Consider the following 22799-nt stretch of genomic DNA (forward strand, 5'->3'; position numbering starts at 1 on the left):
GATAGAGGGTTTCGAGACGAAACTGCAGGCGCTTGAATCGCCTGATTCCGATAAACGAGCAAAAAGAAAAACTAAAACGAAAATCGGATCAGAAATCGCGATCATAAAGTAACCGCAGAAAATCCGACGAAAAAGAAAAACGACGAACGGATTTTTTTTAAAACGGCACGGAATACGAGGTGCGGCGAACCTCGGGCGACGCGCGGCTCCGGCGGATCGGCGGCGAGGCGGCGGCGGCGGCTGGCGGCGGCGGCGGCGGGGCTGGGGCTGGGCGCGGCTAGTGTTTCGGGGTGGCTGGGCCTTCGGGCTGGCTTGCCCCGGCTTATAAAGGCCCCGGCCAGGCGGAGTCCTGGCCGAGTACGTCCCATAGTCGGTTCCGTTTTTTTTTCGCTCGGAAGAAAAATAAAAAGAAATACTAAACTGACTCCAAAAATCCCGAAATAAATTTCCCGGGCTTCTAAAATCAAGCCCGACAAAGTGAACATTTATTTTGGACCTAAATGCAATTTTGAAAAACGCGCATTTTTCCTAATTCAAATAAAAACAACAAAAAACTCCGAAATAAAACTTATTTGATTTTTTTATTAAATCCTCAATATTTCTATATTTTGGGAAAGTCATTTTATTCCCTCTCTCATATTTTTGTAATAGAAATAATTGATGATAAAATATATAAAATCAAATGATCCTATTCTCAAAATTTGAGAAAAACTCAAATATGGAAATAACGAAATCCCAAACTCTCTCCGTGGGTCCTTGAGTTGCTTAGAATTTTCTAGGATCAAAACCCAAAGCAAATAAAATATGATATGCATGATGATCTAATGTATAACATTCCAAATTGAAAATTTGGGATGTTACATATACCTATTGTATTCCAACTTCTCTATGGTTTTTACCCCCCGATACTAGCCATAGATTCATCAAAATAAGCAAACAACACACAAAAACAGAATCTGTCAAAAATAGAACACTCTGTAGCAATCTGTAGGTTTCGAATACTTTTGTAATTCCAAAAATCCTACCAAATTAGGAATACCTAAATAATTTGTATATTGATCTACTGCAGTTGGAATTTGTATTTTATCGCTCCCTGGTTAAAAATGGAAATTATTCTCGTGAGCGCATACTTTTTGTTTTTTCCAGCAAGATCAAATAACAATCATCCAAGAAGATCCTAAAGGCTTTACTTGGCACAAACACTAATTAAAACATAAGAAACACAATCATAACAGAGGATAGATTATTTATTACTAAACAGGAACAAAAAGCAAGGAACAAAAATAAAATTGGGTTGCCTCCCAACAAGCGCTATCGTTTAACGCCCCTAGCTAGGCATAAAAACAAGAATAGATCTAGGTGTTGTCATCTTTGGTATGCAATCCATAAGTGGCCCTCATAATAGGTTCATAAGGTAACTTAATTTTCTTCCTAGGAAAGTGTTCCATGCATTTCCTTAATGGAAATTGGAATATAATATTTCCTTCTTTCATATCAATAATTGCACCAATCGTTCTAAGGAAAGGTCTACCAAGAATAATAGGACAAGTAAGATTCCAATCTATATCAAGAACAATGAAATCTAAGGGCACATAATTCCTATTTGCAACAATAAGAACATCATTAATTCTTCCCATAGGTTTCTTAATTGTGGAATCCGCAAGATGAAAAATTAAACAACAATCATCAAATTCACGGAAACCTAACACATCACACAAAGTTTTTGGAATCGTGGAAACACTAGCACCTAAATCACTTAAAGCATAGCATTCATGATCTTTAATCTTAATTTTAATAGTAGGTTCCCACTCATCATAAAGTTTTCTAGGGATAGAAACTTCTAATTCAAGTTTTTCTTCATAAGATCAACGATATGTTTAGTGAAATCTTTGTTTGGATCATAAGCATGAGGAGAATTTAACACGGATTGCAAAAAGGAAATACAATCTATCAAATAGAAATTATCATAATTAAATTCCTTGAAATCCAAAATAGTGGGTTCATTGCTATGTAAAGTATCGACTTCTTCAATCCCACTTTTACCAATTTTTTCATCAAGATCTAAAAACTCTGAATTGTTGGGAGGCCTTCTAACTAAAGTTGACTCATCTCCAGTCCCATCTTTATCAAGATTCATATTGGCAAACAAAGATTTAATAGGAGACAGACCAATCACTTTTAGATCTTCATCATCATTATCATGAAAACTAGAAGAACAAGCTTTTACAAAGCAATCTTTCTTAGCACGCATCCTAGCGGTTCTTTCTTTGCACTCATCAATGGAAATTCTCATGGCTTTGAGAGAATCATTGATATCATGCTTAGGTGGAGTAGATCTAAGTTTCAAATAATCAACATCAAGAGAAATTTTATCCACGTTCCTAGCCAACTCATCAATCTTAAGCAATTTTTCTTCAAGCAAAGCATTGAAATTCTTTTGCTATTTCATAAATTCTTTAACACTAGTCTCAAAATCAGAGGGCATCTCATTAAAATTTCTATAATAGTTGTTGTAGGAATTACCAAATTATTAGAGGAATTACTAGGGAACGACCTAGAATTAAAGTTTCCTCTATACGCGTTGTTACCAAATTGTTCCTACCAAAAAAATTCACATCCATAGAGTCATTACTATTCTCAATCAAAGTAGACAAAGGCATATCATTAGGATCAGAAGAAACACTCTTATTAGCAAACAATTTCATAAGTTCATCCATCTTTCCACTCAAGACATTAATCTCTTCTATCGCATGAACCTTTTTACTAGTAGATTTTTCGGTGTGCCATTGAGAATAATTAACCATAATATTATCTAGGAGTTTAGTAGCTTCCCCTAAAGTGATTTCCATAAAAGTGCCTCCCGCGACCAAATATAAAAGATTTCTAGAAGAAAAATTGAACCCAGCATAATTTTTTTGTATAATCATCCATAAATTCAAACCATGTGTAGGGCAATTACGTATCATTAATTTTGTCCTCTCCCAAGCTTGTGCAAAATGCTCATGATCAAGTTGCTTAAAATTCATAATATCGTTTCTAAGAGAGATAATCTTAGCAGGAGGAAAATACTTAGAGATAAAAGCATCTTTGCACTTATTCCGTGAATCAATACTATTTTTAGGCAAAGAAGAGAACCAAGTATTAGCACGATCTAGCTTCAATTTAACAATATCATTATCCACATCTTTCTTCTTTTGCATATCACATAAATCAACAAAGCTGTTTAGATGGGTAGCGGCATCTTCACTAGGAAGGCTAGAAAATTGATCTTTCATTACAAGATTCAGCAAAGTAGTATTAATTTCACAAGATTCAGCATCGGTAAGAGGAGAAATCGGAGTGCTAATAAAATCATTGTTGTTGGTATTGGAAAAGTCACACAATTTATTATTGTATTGAGCCATCGTGACAAACAATCAATCCAACAAACAAGAAAACAAGAGGCAAGCTAAAAGAGGCGAACGGAAAAAAGGCGAACGGAAAAGAGGTGAATAAAACGTCAAGGGTGAAGCGGGGGAGAGGAAAACAAGAGGGAAATGGAAAATAATGTAATGCAAGGGATAAGAGTTTATGATGGGTACTTGGTATGTCTTGACTTGTGCGTAGATCTCCTCGTCAATGGCGCCAGAAATCCTTCTTGCTACCTCTTGAGCATGCGTTGGTTTTCCTTTGAAGAGGAAAGGGTGATGCAGCAAAGTAGCGTAAGTTTTTCCCTCGGTTTTTGAGAACTAAGGAATCAATCCAGTAGGAGACTACACGCAAGTAGCCTAGTACCTGCACAAACAAACAAGAACCTCACAACCAACGCGATAAAGGGATTGTCAATCCCTTCATGGTCACTTACGCAAGTGAGATCTGATAAAGATAATAAGATAAATATTTTTGGTATTTTTTGTATAGATTGGAAAATAAAGATTGCAAAATAAATAGTAAACTAGAATTTTAGATTGGAAACTTATATGATATAAAGTAGACCCGGGGGCCATAGGTTTCACTAATGGCTTCTCTCAAGATAGCAAGTATTACAGTGGGTGAACAAATTACTGCCGAGCAATTGATAGAAAAGCGCATAGTTATGATGATATCTAAGGCAATGATCATGAATATAGGAATCACGTCCGTGACAAGTAGACCGAAACGATTCTGCATCTACTACTATTACTCCACACATCGACCGCTATCCAGCATGCATGTAGAGTATTAAGTTCATAAGAATGGAGTAACGCTTTAGGCAAGATGACCTAATGTAGAGGGATAAACTTAAGCAATATGATATAAACCCCATATTTTTATCCTTGATGGCAACAATACAATACGTGCCTTGCTGCCCCTGCTGTCACTGGGAAAAGACACCGCAAGATTGAACCAAAATCTAAGCACTTCTCCATTGCAAGAAAGATCAATCTAGTAGGCCAAACTAAACCGATAATTCGAAGAGACTTGCAAAGATATCAAATCATGCATACAATAATTCAGAGAAGAATCCAATAATATTCATGGATAATCAAGTCATAAACCCAAAATTCATCAGATCTCGGCAAACACACCGCAAAAGGAGTTACATCAAATAGATCTCCAAGAAGATCGAGGAGAACTTTGTATTGAGATCCAAAGAGAGAGAAGAAGCCATCTAGCTAATAACTATGGACCCGAAGGTCTGTGGTAAACTACTCACACATCATCGAAGAGGATATGGTGTTGATGTAGAAGCCCTCCGTGATCGAATCCCCCTCCAGCGGAGCGCCGAAAAAGGCCCCAAGATGGGATCTCACGGGTACATAAGGTTGCGGCGGTGGAAAAGGTGTTTCGTTCCCATCCTCGAAGGTTTAGGGTATAAGAGTATATATAGGAGAAAGAAATTGGTCGGTGGAGCTGCGAGGGGCCCACGAGGGTGGGGGGCGCGCCCACCCCCCAGGGGCGCACCCTCCTGCCTCGTGGCTCCCCCGCTGCTTCCTTGACATCCACTCCAAGTCTCCTGGATCATGTTTGTTCCAAAAAAGATCCTCGCTAAGGTTTCATTCCGTTTGGATTCTGTTTGATATTCCTTTTCTGCGAAGCACGGAAATAGGCAAAAGACAACAATTTGCACTAGGCTTTCGGTTAATAGGTTAGTCCCAAAAATAATATAAAAAGGTATATCGAAGCCCATTAAACATCCAAAACAGATAATATAATAGCATGGAACAATCAAAAATTATAGATATGTTGGAGACGTATCAGTGGTTAGGCTGATGGTGCTTCGGGCATTGTCAGTAACCTCAAAAGATTGGTTTAGCGATTGGTAAGGCGCAATGTTGTTGCACATTCATAGTCGGATCATCAAAGTCGACTACACCAAATCGATAGTTATCTTCTCATCGAAATATTGGGCCCCTTGAGGGAGTCCTGGATGAAGGGGTCCTCGGGCCTCGACCCTTTACATGTGGGTCGGACTCATGGGCTATTATGGAGCCAAGCTAGAGTGCGGATCCGTGGCCGGATAGGAGATCTTCGGAGTCGTGGTGTGCCCTCCAAGTCAAGATGAAGCATGTTCTTTCCTTCATTGTAACCAATCGGATGTAACCCTAACCCTACCGGTGTCTATATAAACCAAGGGGTTTTAGTATTTAGGGTGAGAACAACATCCATCACCCCATCAAACCTTGGGTTTAGCTCGCCTGATCTCATGGTAGATCGACTCTGTAACCATATCATACAGATCAAATACAATCAAGCAGGATGTAGGGTTTTACCTCTTCGAGAGGGCCCGAACCTGGGTAAACACTGTGTTCTTCGTCCCTTGTTCCCCATTGATCCTAGATCCACAGCTCGGGACCCCCTACCCGAGATCCGCCGGTTTTGACACCGACATTGGTGCTTCCATTGAGAGGTCCGTTGTGGATCGCCAAAGGATCGATGGCCCAACTACTCATTGGAAACCCCGCCAGCACCAGGGACATCTTCGTCCCCGGCCAGATCTTTATGTTCGGCAGCATCATTTTACGCGCCAACCCATCCAGTCATCTTGACCAGGTTGAAAACCTCACTGCCGATCATGAAGCCGGCCACCGGAACTTAGAGTACAACGTCGTCCCTCGGAAAAACCTCGCTCCTGAAGAACCCATGAGCCCGACGCCTTGACCTTGGGTTTAGGGGATACAAAGGGAGCCGACACAATCCGGGATCTGGCCCTAAGCCAGATCCCATCGAAATGCCCAAAGAATATCCCCCGAACATCTAGGAGGCATGGCCCCGACGGGAACTTTTTGGTGAACAACCTGTTGGATCAATTCCTCACTATGGGTATCTCCGTCAGCAGGCCTACAACCAACAACCATATTGGGCTTGAACCTGACAACAAAGAGATTCACATCCCGCCCATCACTCTCCTCATCGCTACCATTGAAGAAAGGGCGGAGGGATTGCGATCTCCGAAGCTAAAGACAGTAAACACCCGAGTCTCTAGCCCGTAGACAGACACCCGTCAAGATAAGAGTTCGGACTCGGCCTATGATACAAGATCTGACCTTGAGTCAGCGCGACCACATACAAGCATATGTCTGAACACTATGCGAACAGATCCAGACATAGCCGAGGCGCGGCTTGCTGCTGCCGATGCTCCAGACTCACAGCAGACGGGAGCGCAAAACATTCTCCCACCCACCTTCCACGCCGAATATTGTTTGGATGCTGGAAGACCAGACGTATGGGACCTGATGTACGTCAAGAAGCAGCCTGAAGAAACGGTCCATCATTACTGGGCCAGATTTCTCCTGGTCAAAAACAAGATAATGGACTGCCATGACAAAGAAATGATTGAAGCCTTTCGTTCAACTACCGGGACACAGGGATCTTAAATGCCCTCACCCACCGCCGCGTGCAAAACTTCGCCGAATTATCGGACATGGTACGCAAATACTGAGCCATGGAAAGCACCTGCAGGTTAGAGCAAATGCACAAGGAGTTATCCCTCCCCCGTATTCCAGGAAATCCAAAGCAAAGCGAGACGGTCGCCCAAGAACGAGCCGGCCAAAAACAAAAATAGACCCAGAACAGTCATGGACAAATTGCTGGATAAACCATGCCCTATACACTCGGCCCTGCTTAATGCAAATCCAACTCACAAGGTTCGAGCTTGTTGTGTGGTGAGGCAGGTGGCCAAAAGTAGCAAAAATATCCTTGGTCTCACAACTCATGATGGTCGATCAACAACACCATCCCACAACGATGATGTCCTGACGGTTTACGAGACATTCTCCTCAAACATTCAAAGGAAAAGGGTTCTTTGAGAGCTCGGCCAGGTCTACCAGGTGATGGTCATAGCCATGGGTGGACACACCTATCACCTTCAATTGAAAGGACGAGCCAAGGTCCCGCACCACCCATGCACCCGCCGCACTAGTCCTTGACCCCATAATCGATGACTGCAGACTAACTAAAGTACTGATGGACAGGGGTAGTGGCCTGAACCTCATTTATGAGGACACTCTCAACAAAATGCTGCTCAATAGATCCCACATTCTAGCACAGTCATACCACATTCTAAGGAATTATACCCGAAAGGGAGGTGTGTTGTTTCGGTCGCATAACCTTGGAAGTAGTGTTCGGTACCCCCCACAACTACAGTTCTGAACCCTTGTTATTCCATATTGTGCCCTTCCACAGCGGATAGCAAGATTCCAAGCCTTATCGCATTATGGATACATGAAGCTCCAAATGCTAGGGCCTAATGGCGTGATCTCGCTCGCCAGCGATCCGAACACAACCCTCCCAGCTGAAAATAAGACCGCATCGCTTGCCCTTGCGGCACTATCTAAGGCCCTCACAGCCGAAGAATTAACAACGCTCCACACTACAGTCAACAAGGACGACGTGGTCCTCAGTAAAAGGCCAAAAACAACTTCATTTAAACCAGCAGACAAGATAGTAAAATTCCAAGTACACCCGATAGACCCGAATAAAACGACGTCCATCGGAGCACGAATGGACCCCACAGTTGATGAAGCGCTGCACGTTTTTACGCAAAAACTGGAACATATTCTCCTGGCACCTTTCGGATATGCCAGGCATCCCACGAAGGCTGGCGGAGCACAACTTGAACATCAGAAAAGGCTTCAAGCCAGTCAAACAAACACTGATATAACCCAATGTGTTGTCACTAACAAAATGTTACGAATACTAGCTGGGAAACAAAGAAGAAGTATGTTGTGCCTGCATTATGACATCAAGTCAATATGGCAAGGTAGTCGGACTGTCCAACACTGGGTCAATGACAAGAAAAATATGTTCATAAAATAAGCTACAAAGCTCCCGCGTTACGTAGCAAAATTGCAGCGGATGAAGGGCGTGGAGGTTATACATGGCTCGACTACATCGTCAGGAAACGTAAAGACCATGTGTGTACCTTTGACATGGCAAAGGACATGTGCATTGATTTTAATTAGAAGCAGTCCAACGTACTTGGTAAAAATACCTACACGTACAAGTCATTTGTTAGGAAAGCTAATGGCCCGTGTGCCTAATTGTCGTGCTAATTAGCCGGTTGTTAATTAGATTAAAATAAATATTCGGTTAGAATATTTGGAGGAGTACTAGTCCGGTACGGTTAGTTTGTAACCGGCCAACATATTATATATGCTCTAGGGGTCATAGAATTAGGGGATCAGTTTTAGATTGTTTCGTTCTCGAACGAAGGAATAGCAAGTCAGCGTATTTCCCCGTAGAGTTTTTTTGTCAAAGAGTTTCAGTTATTACTCTGTGTTTTTGGCGAGAGATTGGAGACGCCGTCTCTAATTTGCTGCTGATTCTTCATGCATTATTTTATCAAGGTGTGTGTGTTGTTTCTGTGGTGATTGCATCTACAAGATCGCAAGCGCCACATCGTTTCAGGTGAGACAGTACCGTGAAAGATTATGGAAATTATTCGCGTCGTCAATTGTCTGTCGAAGGTCGCATCAAGTGGTATTCAAAGCAAGGTTGATCAAGGTACAATTTTTTTCCTGCTATTTGATTCAATTGTTTGAAAGATGGTGAACTCGTAGCATGACAGAGCTGATCATGAGGATGATGATGAACTTCCAGTGGATCTGGAGATAAGTGATGGTTTGCGTATCCATCTAATGTCGATCAAGGGAGCCAACAGGAAGCTTGGGACAAGGGTTGAGGAATTTTCTGCACATATTCTAGGTGTAGAGGATAGGTTGAACGAACGTTTGAATGCTAGCGATCGATAGCACACTGATAGTCTACAGGTGGTGACCGAGAGTCTTAATCGGCTCACCGCAGCAGTTCAGCACCTTCAGGCGAGAGATGTGGCACCCCGACAGTCCCGCTCACCATGATGACATCATGACCATGGCAACGATGATGATGGTGATTTTTCTGAAGATTATGATGCCCGTGGAGGCTTACCTCATCGACCACGGTATGATGCTGGGGCTCACCGCCATGCCGGGAGGCGCCATGACTATGACGGCAATGGTGCCCACGAGGATGATGGTTTGGGTCGAATCAAGATAATCATATCTGAGTTCTCGGGACGTTGTGCTGACCCGGAGAAATATTTGGAGTGGGAGATGCGCATAAATTAGATTTTTTATGGACACGACTACTCCGAAGAGAAGAAGGTTCGTGTAGCATCCATGGAATTGAAGAGTATGCTCTTGTATGGTGGGATAATAGAAACCGTACTCATGAGCATCCAACGACATGGGCTGACATGAAGCGAATCGCGAGGGAACATTTTGGGCCTGCTTATAACACTCGCCAGCTTCACAGTAGACTTCGTCGTCTAGTGCAAGGTACAAAATCAGTTGATGAGTAGTATAAAGAGATGCAAGTTTTGATGATCCATACAACTGTGCGTGAGTCTACGGAGGCCACCATGGCATGTTTCTTTGAGGGGTTAGAAGAAAAGATTCATGATCATGATTTAATAAAATATAATGATATTAATGAGTTACTTCATCAAGGGGATCGTGCTAAACATTGGGTACTGGAGAAGCAAGCTTCAGAGACTCGTCCAACTTACAACAGTGGGCGACGTGGTTCTTCTCCTATTGATGGTGGGTTTAGTGCTAAACCGACTCCTTCTTATAAGTCGGGAAGCATTGACCAGAGCAAAGTGGTGGTTGCGCTAAAGGAGGTTTCTCAAGTTTCATCATATGCGACTTCATCTCATCATCGTCATATTATTTGCCACAAGTGTGGAGGACATGGACACATGAAGCACGAATGTTCCAATCAACGAAGGGCTCTACTTGTTGATGCAGGATACATTTCAGAATCTGAAGATGAGATGCCTAAGTTAGAGGATGGAATCAAAATATGTCATGGTTATACCATACTATGTTATCCTCAAGATGATCCTGATATGGAGAGTTTGCTAGCACATAAGGTCCAGCGAGATGACAAGGTCATTTTTGAACCAGGACATCGACGGAGTATTTTTAAAACTACATGTACCATCAAGGGAGAAGTGTGCAAACTGATAATTGATGGCGGCAGTGCTAGCAACATGATTAGTAAGGATGTGGTTGAGTCTCTTTCTTTGCCAACATGGGAGAACCCGAAACCATACTATATGAAGTGTATAAATGATGTGGGCAAAGTGAAGGCAACCCATAGGGTGAAGGTGCCTTTATCTGTTGATGTGTATGTTGATAAAGTGAAATGCGACGTTATGCCACTACATGTTTGTCACCTTATTTTGGGACGTCCGTGGCAGCACAATGTAAACGTGCTCCATCATGGAAGAACTATAGGTACACCTTTATGCATAAGGGTGAGTTCTATGGTATACTTCCCAAGGATGCAATCAATATAAAGTGTACAGTCAAAATGTTTAAGAAGAAATCTGCAATGTATAGGTCGAAACCGAGGACGGTTTCTTTTGAAAGGAGAGAATATGATATAACCCCATGTGTTGTCACTAACAGAATTTTTTATAAGGGTAGCTAGGAAACAAAGAAGAAGTATGTTGTGCCTGCATTACGACAGCAAGACAATACGGCGAGGGAGTCGAACTGTAAAACACTAGGTCAACGACAAGAAAAATATGTTCAAAAAATAAGCTACAAACTCCCGCGTTACGTAGCAAGATTGCAGCGGATGAAGGGCGCAGAGGTTATAAACGGCTCAGCTACGTCGTTAGGAAACGTAAAGAGCATGTGTGTACCTTTGACATGGCAAAGGACACGTGGTTTGATTTTAATTAGAAGCAGTCCATCGTACTTGGTAAAAACACCTACACGTAGAAGTCATTTGTTAGGAAAGCTAATGGCCAGCGTGCCTAATTGTCGTGCTAATTTGCTGGTTGTTAATTATATTAAATTAAAGATTTGTTTAGAATATTTGGAGGAGTACTTGTCCAGTACAGTTAACTTGTAACCAGCCAACATATTATATATGCTCTAGGGGTCGTAGCATTAGGGGATCAGTTTTAGATTGTTTCATTCTCGAATAGAGGAATAGCAAGTCGGGGTATCTCCCCGTAGCGTGTTTTTGTCAGGGAGTTTCAATTATTACTCCGTGTTTTTGGCCAGAGATTGAAGACACCATCTCTAATTTGCTGCTGATTGTTAGAGGATCGTCCACATACTTCTTTATCAAGGTGTGCGTGTTGTTTCTGTGGTGATTGCATCTACAAGATTGCAAGCGCCATGTCATTTCAGGTGACACGGTACCGTGAAAGATTGTGGAAATTATTTGCATCGTCGATTGTCTGTCGAAGGTCGCATCAGACACTACGTCGATTCTCCGAACCCAAACGACAGGCTATGGGTGAAGAATTGGCAAAGTTATTGGAGAACAAATTCATCCATGAAATTAAGCATCCTGAGTGGCTAGCGAATCTGGTCATGGTACCCAAGAAGGACAAGTCCTGGCGGCACTACGTTGACTTCAAGGACCTAAACAAGGCCTGCCTCAAGGATCCCTTCTCCTTACCTCACATAGATCGTATCATCGGCGCCACTTCCAGACACGACTCAGTATGCTTTCTCGATGCATAATCCGGATATCACCAAATAATGATGAAGGAGTCCGACCAAGCTGCAACCGCGTTCATCACCCCTATGGGCCATTCTGCTTCAACACGATGCCTTTCGGGTTAAAGAATGCGGGAGCTACATACCAACGCATGAGTCAAACATGCCTACAAAACCAAATTGGCAAAACGGTTGAGGCATATGTAGATGATGTGGACATTAAAACTAAAAAAGTCGATCAACTCGTGGACGATCTTTGCTTGACCTTTGAAAATCTATGGGCTTACGATATACGTCTCTACCCAGAAAATGCGTCTTCGGAGTCCCCTCTGGCAAACTACTCGGATTTATTATCTACCATAGAGGAATTGAGGCCAATCCGGCTAAAATCAAGGCCAAGTCCCAGCTAGCAATACAAACAGAGCTCAAACACGTGTAGAAGCTAGTAGGTCGGCTTTAAGCCGTTTCATCTCCTGCCTTGGCAAAAAGGCACTGCCTCTCTATAGACTCCTCAAGAAGACAAAAAACTTTGAGTGGACCAATGAAGCAACTGCGGCACTGGAGGAAATTAAAACACTCCTAGCAAGCAACCCTTCCCTGGCCGCACCAGGCATTGATGAACCTATGTTGTTGTATATATCAGCCACCAATCAAGTGGTGAGCACGGTGCTCCTCATTGAACGGGAATCAGAGGGCCACACGTTCCAGGTTCAAAAACTAGTCTACTATGTGTTAGAGGTCCTCACACAATGCAAATCTCAATACCCACACTACTAGAAGATAGCATATACGGTCTTTGTGGCATCTCAAAAATGACGACACTATTTTCAAGAGTGTTAGTTGACTATTGTATCCGAGGTACACCTCAATGATATAATCAATAACATGGATGCCAGGGGCTGCATTGCCAAATGGGCCATAGAGCTCCTTCCCTTTGAGATCGTATACAATCCACGCCGAGCTATTAAATCTCAGGTGTTGGCTAATTTCTGTCCGAATGGATCGAAGCCGAACTCCCCAGGGAATATAATACATATGCACACTAGATGATGTACTTCGACGACTCTAAAATGCTAGCCGGACTAGGGGGCTGTGATGATCCTAATATCCCCCACATGAGACAATACCCAGTATGCTCTACAGATCATGTACACGGATTCCAATAATGCAGCCGAATACGAGGCATTATTGCACGGTCTTAGGATGGCAACGTTGATGGGTGTTTGGCGGCTAGAGGTGCGAGGAGATTCGTACCTTGCCATCTCCCAGGTCAACGGCGAATTTGATGCCAAAGACCCAAAAATGGTGGCATATAGAAACGTCGTCCTCAGGATGTCAGCCCGATTCGAGGGTCTAGAATTTCATCATGTCTCTAGAGACAGTAACCAAGCCGTGGATGTCCTTGCCTGCATCGGCGCCAAGCGCGACCCAGTCCCTAAAAACAGCTTTCTAGAAAGGCTCCTCAAGCCATCCGTGGTATGGCAGGGCGGGGACAGCGGCACCTCAACCAATGAGCCAACCCAGATCACCCCCCCAAAAATCGAGCCCGATGACTACATCATGGAGGGCTCCACACTTGAATAAACACCTTCGGCCCACGAGATCATGGCCATAATTGCCCCATGGACCGAGCCCTTGCTTTCCTACCTCCTTCGTCAAGAACTCCCCGATAATCAAATGGAGGTGCGATGCATAGTCCGACGCTCTAAAGCATACAGGGTCCACGAGGGCGAGCTCTATAAAAAGAGCACTACCGGGGTCCTTCAGAGGTGCATCTCCGAAGAGGAGGGGTAGTAGCTTCTCACTGAGATACATGCCGGCATGGGCGGACACCATGCAGTAGCTCGAGCCCTAGTCAGTAAGGCCTTCCGAGCAGGGTTCTTCTGGCTCGCAGCTCGCAGACGCACATACGATAGTCCAACATTGCGTTGGGTGCCAGCTATTTGCAAATCAAAGCCATATGCCTCCCATAGCTCTTCGGACTATACCAATAACCTGGCCATTTGCAGTCTGGTGCTTGACATGGTCAGACCACTTAAAGGGGGGGGGGGGACCAAGAAAAAGAAGTACCTACTGGTTATGGTCGATAAATTCACTAAGTGAATCAAAGCAAAACCGGTAACCTCTGCAGAATCGGGACCTCTTGTTGACTTCATATCTAGTGTCGTACACCATTATGGTGTTCCCCACAACATAATCATCAATAATGGGTCTACCTTTACCGCACAAGTGGTTAAAGATTGGTGTGTAAGATGGGCATAAAGCTCGACCACGCTTTGGTGTACCGCCCGCAAACTAATGGGCAGGTAGAGCGAGCAAATAGACTAATTATGAGCGGCATAAAACATTGTTTAATCCACTCACTCAAAGAATTAGATTGCCACTGGGTAGAGGAGCTGGACTCCATGCTATGGGGGCTGCGCAGCACTCCTAATCGTTCATCAGGATACATCCTGTTCTTTATGGTGTACAACACCGTAGCAGTCCTCCCATGTGATTTGATCCATGATGCACCTAGAATACGCATGTACGAAGAGAAGGAGGCCGAGCTGGATTGGCAGGACGACCTGGATGCCCTGGAAGGAGAGCGTGACATCGTGTGGGAACGCTCCACAGTTTATCAACAACAAGTACAACGCTACTAGATTCAGGAGGTTTGGGCGAAGGCATACAACATGGGAGAGCTCGTCCTCCGCCTCCCGGAGAAGAGGAAGCGCAAGCTTTCACCCAAATGGGAGGGCCTCTTCATTATAGATGAAGTGCCCGCGGGAGGGGCATACCACCTTCACATCCCATCAGATAATCACCTTGAACCCAGCCCGTGGAACGCCGCTCGGCTTCGGCGTTTCTACGCCTAGTCTGGCGTCGTCATCAACACTCCTCATTTTTTCTTCGTTTTTATATCTTTCTTTGTTTCACTCTTGGAGCTTTAGCCTCCCGACCTACAATTCAGATAAACCGTAACACGACAGGTCACCATTGTACACATCTTCGGATGTACTACCTAGCTTTACCCGGGGGCTTCTTTTAAAGCGGCCAATTACAATATTCCTCTCAGAACCTCGTTTATGTTCTTTGAACTAATGTCCTTCCCATACCTTTCAAGCCATTATATGCACCTATTTTACTTAAGTCCTTTGCCAAGCTGGGTTGCCTGGCTCCTGTGTTTACCCCTACGTTTCCGATGTTCGTCTAGGAAGTAAAGGGAGCACCTCTGCGATTGTTATGCCCGGGTAATTCAGATACATACCTCAGCTAGTTATGTTATATTACTGTGTAACATAAGAAACATCTTCCGAATGGCTGGATTTTCTTCGAAAGATGTTTCTTACGTTACACAGTAATATAACATAACTAGCTGCACATGTTTTGTCTGTTCGCACCAAATGACCGGATTGCCTGGTTACCGGAAATATTCCTTGTTCATCAGGGAACATAGTACGGAACACTCCCTGATTACTGGTCAGGGAGGTAGAAGTCGATGGCCGATTACGACAACACTTTTACTGCAGATCGAGATGGCATGATGTAAAGTACATGGATACATATAATCACACACCCTACTATTTGTCAATGCCATCTATCAAACTGTCCAAGGCAAAGTCTTCTTGAGAGTACTGCACAGCAGGCATTACTTGGTTATATACTAAGCTAAGAGCTATTTCCTGCCCATCCGGCCCCACGGGTGTAACTCCAGCCATATGTTTAGGATCAAGTTTGGTAAACCGGGGTTTCAGCATTGCCCAGGCCTTGCATGCTCCTTCCCAATAGGCCGATTCCTTCCATAATTCAAAGTGCCGCCTCGCCCCCTTAAACCGGATGGCCAGCTCTGCCTCTCCGGTGGTACTTCCAGTGGCCATAACGCCTTAACCATGGTTTTCATGGCCTACGGGCTCTCTCATGCGTTTTGGTCAGATCCTTCAAAAGGTTCCCACTAAAGGAACCAACCTCCTCTTCCAGCCATCCTGTCAAGAGATCTAGCAAACAGTGGTAGCATGTTTATTCAAAATATCGTTATCATTCAGATACACGTAATTTTGAATTTGTGACTTACCGAATGTGCCACCTTTCAGCCTTTGGTTCTCCTCCAAGGCTTGTGCCAACTAAGATTTTAAACTCTTAATTTCTTTGACTTTCCATTGGTTTCCTACCTTGAGCTTGTTCTTCTCCTCATGACTCCGTGTCAGCACTCGATTTCCAGCCTTCAGTTCCTTCCGCAATTAGCACATGGATTCGGTGGCTACAGGGGGAGCATGGTGTTAATACGCATAACACGCCATACATCTTTTTAAGCATTCTCAAGATTTTCCACTTACCAGGAATTTTGCTGGTAGCTTTCTTGGCTGCTTCCAGTTCGGCTTAAGTGTTTGCCAACTTTGTCTGGCTTAGCTCAAGGTCTTCGAATAACTTGTTATTATGTTCCCTCGCGGCTTGCAAAATCAAGATAATACAAATCCTTAACTCGGCCGCCCCGCACAAATTAAGGCTTGGGGCCTACTACGTTAGGGATGATGATCTGCTCTTAAGCTATTTGAATCTCGTACCTACACTTTGGTGGAAAAAAGACTGGTGATCCCTTCAAGCCCTATTCGGGCCACTCCAAGGTACGCGTCTGATACGTCTCCAACGTATTTATAATTTTTATTGTTTCATGCTATTATATTGTCGGTGTAAAAAAAGAGGGGTACGTTTTTTTGTACCCCTATAACTGTGCACGGGCAGTCTGAGCCACGGGCACCACCACACTGAGCAAGGTAAGGGAGGTGAGCCAAGGTAAGGCCAAAGCTCAGGAGAAGCAGAACGACGCCAAGATCAAGACCACAAAGAGCAAAGGGGATGAAGCGAACCTCCCCCCGGCAAGATCCTTGCCGGGAGGCGGTTTTAGCAAACCCGGCAAGACCCTTGCCATGGCAGCTCGCCCCATACCTACGGAGTGAGTCACCCTTGAGTCCACTGCCCCCATGGGGCAAGGATTCGGGAGACATCCCCGTGGTGGCTTGCAGATCTTTGTGAAGACATTCAAGATCAGGTACACCCTTTAGAAGATGATGATCCCTGGCGGGATCCCAGCCAAGGAGGACCACAAGGCCCCCGGCAAGAGCCTTGCCGGGGATGACAGCAGGCGCCACGGCAAGACCCTTGCCGGGGCCCCGGCAAGGCCCTTACCAAGAACACCCATAGGGCCACCATCAGGCCCACGCCATTCAAACCTCCACCGCCGTTCGCATGCAGCTGCTGACCCAACCAGCTGGGCAGGTACCTGCATGGCGGCATGCAGATCTTCGTGGAGACCCAGCACTGCGCCACCTCAGCTGCGTGCCTGCCTACATGGCACCGCGGGCGCTGCTGGCCAGGGCGCGTGTGGACGCGAGAGGGAGCAGCGACGGACGAGACATGGCTCTCCCCCGTCCCCGATAAAGCGAGGACACCTGGGCAAGACGCATTAATGTGCCTTGTCATGTAATGCGAGGGATAACCTCGCATCACTGTTCCCTTTCCACCTCCTGGTGCTACTGTGGCAACCCCTTTCCTATAAAAGGAGGCCCGAGGCGACCAGGAGGAGGATTCGGCTTTTTGGAGCTCCTCACGCCACATAGCTAGCTCAAGAACACAGATATACAATCCACCAAAGCAGGAGTAGGGTTTTATGCATCCCCGCGGCCCGAACCTGGATAAACGAACCGTGTGCTATCTGTTTGATCCGCTCTTCTCACGACCCCATGCCCTGCAACCGTAGTAGGGATTCTTGTGATCCCATATGTGTCGTTCCCACCGACATCTTTGGCGTGCCAGGTAGGGGGCGCAGTTGTGAGAATCGGCTCTAGCAGTTAGCCCGGCACTCCTTCATCTTCGTGACCCTTGAAGAAGAAAGGAGGCCAGAAGATCGACGCTCGAGCAATCGTAAACAGAAGCTAAGTTGCACTGAACCCTTATTTGTCCTCCCCTTCTTATTTGAGGTTATTCCCCCTGGAGATATTTGCTTTGTATGAGAAACCTGCACGCCGGGGGGCTCTACCACGATCGGCAACGCCCTTGCCCTGTTTTGAGTCCGCTCAACAGCTCAAGCAGCTGCGTCGAGAATGGCAGAGTAGCCTTCGGCGATCTGCAACGCCCCCGATTCTGACTCGAGTCAAGCTCGACAGTTCGAGCGGCCACGTTCAGAACGGAAAGGTGGCTCGTCCGGCAGCACGCGTACCCGGCTGGCCATGGGGATCTGTCCCCAAAATGCCGCTAGGGGCTTCCGCACCGGCAAGCCTTCCCGATCGGCGTAGGGCGTGCATACAAAGAGGAATTGAACGGGGAAATAACATGCATGAAAATTAAGAGTACTTCAAAGTTATATTACATCACATCATAGCTGCATTTCTAACTAAAGATAAAATTTGTCTTGGTCGGGAACCCACAACGGCGAAGAAGAACGGGATGCCTAATCCCGGCGCTGGCCTTCCACCCTCTTGATTTCTTCGATGCAGTCGGTGATGGGCTTGATGCGCTCCTTGAGCACCGTGAGGTCAGCACCATCCGGCAAGCTTTTCATCACGGCCGCAAAGTCAAGATCGGGATTCCATTACGCCATGTTGGTGAGGACCTTGGTCACGACCCTCCGGCAGAGTCGCCGGGCCTCCTCGGCCAGCGTGGCCGCCCTGTTGGAGTGAAGATACACCAAGGCTCCGAGGACGCCCTCGAAGAACAGGGTCAACTTGGTGTTGATGGTCCCGCTGCGCTCAGGGGCATACCTCACGTGTGGCATCCCCATGGTGGCCAGCTGTGAGGTGACCTTGCCAGCGACCTCCTCCAGGCGGCTGATCCATCTGTTCTCGCCCGCCACATAATCCTGGTGGGAGGCGGCCTCGTTCGCCCGTAGCTGCTTCTCCTCCTCCAGGCTCCTGGTCAAGGTCTCCTCCCGAGCCCTACTCTCCGACAGCATCTTCTCGAGATCCTCCAGCTTCAGCTTGAGGTCTCTGACGGAGTTTTGCGCTTCGGAGAGCTCCCCAGCCCTGCTGATGACTGCTCCTTGCGCCTCCACCAAGGCACTATTGAGCGTGCTCTTCTCGTTGGACAGCTTGAGGGCCTGCTCCTTCAGCTCGTCCTGCGCCACCTCCAACTCCCTTACCTTGCCGGCATGGGCCAGAGCCTGGGCATCGAGTTCCTCCTTGTGCCTCTGCTCCAGCTCGCGAGTCCGCCGTGCGACAAGGGCCTCGAGCTCCTCATCCTTGCCATGGAGTGCTGCGGCAAGCTTCGCCTCACGCGCGGCGAGGTCCTCTTCCTGGGAATTCAAGGTGGCTTGATGCTGGTTCCTGGCGGCCTCGGCCGTGGCAGCCAAGTTCGCCGCCTTTTCCTGGGCCTTCTCGATGTCAGCCATCTTCATGGTGAGCTCCACATCGCGCTCGGCCAATTTCTCCTGAAAGGCCCTCTGCTCCTTGCAAGCCTGGTGGAACCAGGTCTGCGTCTCGGCAACGCGCGCCTTGAAGTCCACCTCCGCGTTGTCCACCGTTGCCATCCTGGACTTGACCTTGTCCAAGCGAGCATGGTAGAGCACTTGGAGCTTTCGAAAATTGGCCCCCATGGCACGGAAAAGCTGCTCTTCTGGAGAACCGTCACCACCAACGCCCGGCTCATCAACCACCTCGAGCCCGGTGGCGGCAAGCACCTCGCCGTCGAAAACTTCCCCTTCGGCGGGCGCCCGGCTTGACGCCCCTGGGAGGTGGACGAAGAGATCGTCGCCCACCTTCAGATACGTACCGGGGCCCGAGGTTGAGGAGGAGGGAGGCTGGTCACCCACCACCTCTTCCTCGGTGGAGGCCTTGCCGGCCCCACTGGCAGGTCCACCACTGGTGCCCTCGGCAGAAGCCTCGCCGGTCGCCTTGGCGGCCCCCGCCGTGGTGTCCTCGGCAGCATCCTTGGCAGCCTCCTCAGCAATGTTTCCGTCAACGGTATCCACGTCCTCCATACCAGTTGAAGGAGGGCCTAGGCAGCAACGGGAGCAATGAAGCCAAGAAAAGAATAAGGGAAAAACAGAGACGAAGGACAGGCGGCTCACCAGTGCCAGGTTGAGAAGCAGAAGTCCCCTCTCCGCCGGCATTTGGCGCCGTGGCAGAGCCACCAGCGCCCAAGTTCCCCTCTTGCTCCATGGGTGTGGGATCCGTGCCTGATGCCCTTGCCGGGGACGCCCCCCGCGGCGGCGTAGTCGATGGGGGTGCTGTGTTAGGAGTAGCCCTCTGTGGCTCCTCCTGCTGCCGCTCCCCTCCTGCAAACCCGGCAAGGTCAGCATCATAGCATCGAGCACTTACCACATGTCGAGTAAGAAGAGGGTGACGAACTTACGCTGGGGGCTGCGCCGGGGGCTGCTGTCCGGGCTGCTCAGCACCACCAGTGGTGTCTTTGAAGCCCCAGCCGGGGGCTGGCTGCTCGCCGAGGTCCTCGCCCTCTTCGCCCTCTAGGCCAACGTCTTTGTCTCCCTACGGAAGCAAAAATGGATCAAGACAAGCGACCCAATTCAAGGAAATGGAAATGACAGTAAGGAACAGAGAACTTACTCGTCATCCGTCTACTCCTCTTCCACCAGTTTCCTTACCTCTCCGGGCTGAGAGGCCCGAGATCAAAAGGGAGCTCTGCATCATTGTCCGAGTCGACGCCTGCCGGAGGAGGCGGAGGAGGCGGTGGGGTTTGTGCGCGCCCGGATGAGGAAGGAGCTGTTGGCTTCTTCTTCTCAACGGCCTTCATCAGCCTCTTGGCTGCCGTGGCCCTCGTGTGGCGCCCAGACCCCTCCAGGGTCAATTGAGGCCGTGCAGCCCTGCCGGGCCGGACCGGCTCACCGGAGCCAGCCCGCCACGGGACTCGCCCTCTTCCCCTGGTTGGCGTCGAGCCCGCCGCTGCGTCCTCATCCCCCGACGACTCGTCAGCCGCGTCTTCGATGAGCGGAGATCCAGTGTTGGCACTGCTGACCTCCCCGGAGGCCGCCGCCCACAGGGAGAGCTCCTCTTCCTCCGCCGCCGTTGCGGCCACGTCCTCCATGCCCCCGGCGCTGCCGGCCTCCATGGCAAGCTGACCCTCCCTCGCCCTAGTGGCGATGTAGTCCAGCTCTGCCTGGGTGGTGTCCATGATAAGCCACCGCTCAACATCGGCATTGACGTACACCTCGATCAGGGTGTCGAAGAATTGCTGCACATCCTTGACCTTCGGCTCCTTCCAGCTCGGGACAGGGCCATGCGCATTACAGTCCGGCGTCATGGCGATGATCTCAGACCGACGCGAATTATTGCACAACGGGACCACCCCCGCTGGCAGCTTGAAAAATGGCCCTTGAGGGCCTTGCCGACCTTTGCGGTAGCCCTCGCGGCCTTGCCGGTCCGCTCGACCTCGCCATCACGACACACATCAAGCTAGAAAATCCGCTGGCAAAAGTGGGCATGCGCCAGCACCGTGAAGTTGTGATCGAGGCCGGGGCGGAGTCGCATAATGTCAGCCGGGTTCGTGAAGAGCCAAGCTGGCCTCCCCTTGCTGTGCAACCGGGCGATCCGGTGGCGAATGAAGTCCGCCCCGATCATCTCAAGGGTGAGTCCGGCCTAGGTGAGCCAGAGAATCCTGGTAGTGGCGACGGTGAGCCTCCCATCAACGGCGTCGACATCGCTCCAATCACTGCCGCGGACCGGCGGCACTCGGCGGACCTTGCAGAATTCCGGCGGGTTTTCATCTTCAATCCAGCACCACCGGCCACGCCATTCCTCCCACCTCTCATTCACGACACCATCCGGGTACGCCCCCTTGGATCTTGGGATCCAGGTGACGCAACCGGAGACGGCTCCTCCCGGCTGGATTCGAGGGAAGAAGTAATGGCGGAAGAGCGCCGTGTCGGGCTGCACCCCGGCAAAGCCTTCGCAAAGATGCGCGAAGAAAGCCATGCACGCCACCACATTCGGAGTAAAATCCAAGAGGCGAAAGCCGAAGGTGCGCATAACGTCGCAGAAGAAATCGGAGAAAGGAGGGCATAACCCGCAAGAAAAGTAATCGACAAAGAAGGGGTACCGATTTGAGGTGGGATCAGCGCAAGCAGCAGGAATGATGCGCGTCGCCGGGTGTCCCGAATCCTCTCCCCCCGTCTTCACTCCCCATAGGGGCTTGAAGAAGGCCCGGAGCTCTTGAACATCAACCGTCGAGGGGAAGAAGAAGGCGGACTTCGTCTGGTCCCCCGACAGCGCGCTCTCCGGCGGCTCCACCGTCCCGGCGCCCTTAGCCACCCCCTTGCCCTTGGCGAATTTGGGAGCCATGGCGAGCAAGAAGTTTAGAGGGCTAAGGAAGGGGGATGGCAAAGCGACGGCGGCGGGCGACAGCGAAAGCTTAGGAAGGAAGGAAGAAAGGGAGCGGCGACTCTGAGATCGGAAAAGGCACGAGGGAAGAGGAGAAAGTGAGCAGCGCACCCGCGATAATTCCTTCTTATGGGGGAAAAACGCGGGCCGCCTCCTTTCACATTAACTATGATGTGACGCATGCCCGCGGGAAGCAACCCCATGCATGCCGCCCACGTCACACACGCCTCCCCACGCCGCGCCACGCGCGGGAAGCATGGGAAGCGCAGCGCGTGAAGAGACTTACCGCGGTAAAAACCGCCCCGCCTGCCCGCGCACCATTTTTGGGCCTAGCCCAATGACGCGATTGCGCTTATGTGTGGCCCAGGCCCGGGGGCTCCTGTCGGTGTACAAAAAGAGGGGTACATTTTTTTGTACCCCTATAACTATGCATGAGCAGTCTGAGCCACGGGCACCACCACATTGAGCAAGGCAAGGGAGGTGATCCAAGGTAAGGCCGAAGCTCAGGAGAAGCAGAACGACACCA

Source organism: Triticum dicoccoides, chromosome 3A (assembly GCF_002162155.2).
Source record: "Triticum dicoccoides isolate Atlit2015 ecotype Zavitan chromosome 3A, WEW_v2.0, whole genome shotgun sequence".
NCBI classification, from domain to species: domain Eukaryota; kingdom Viridiplantae; phylum Streptophyta; class Magnoliopsida; order Poales; family Poaceae; genus Triticum; species Triticum dicoccoides.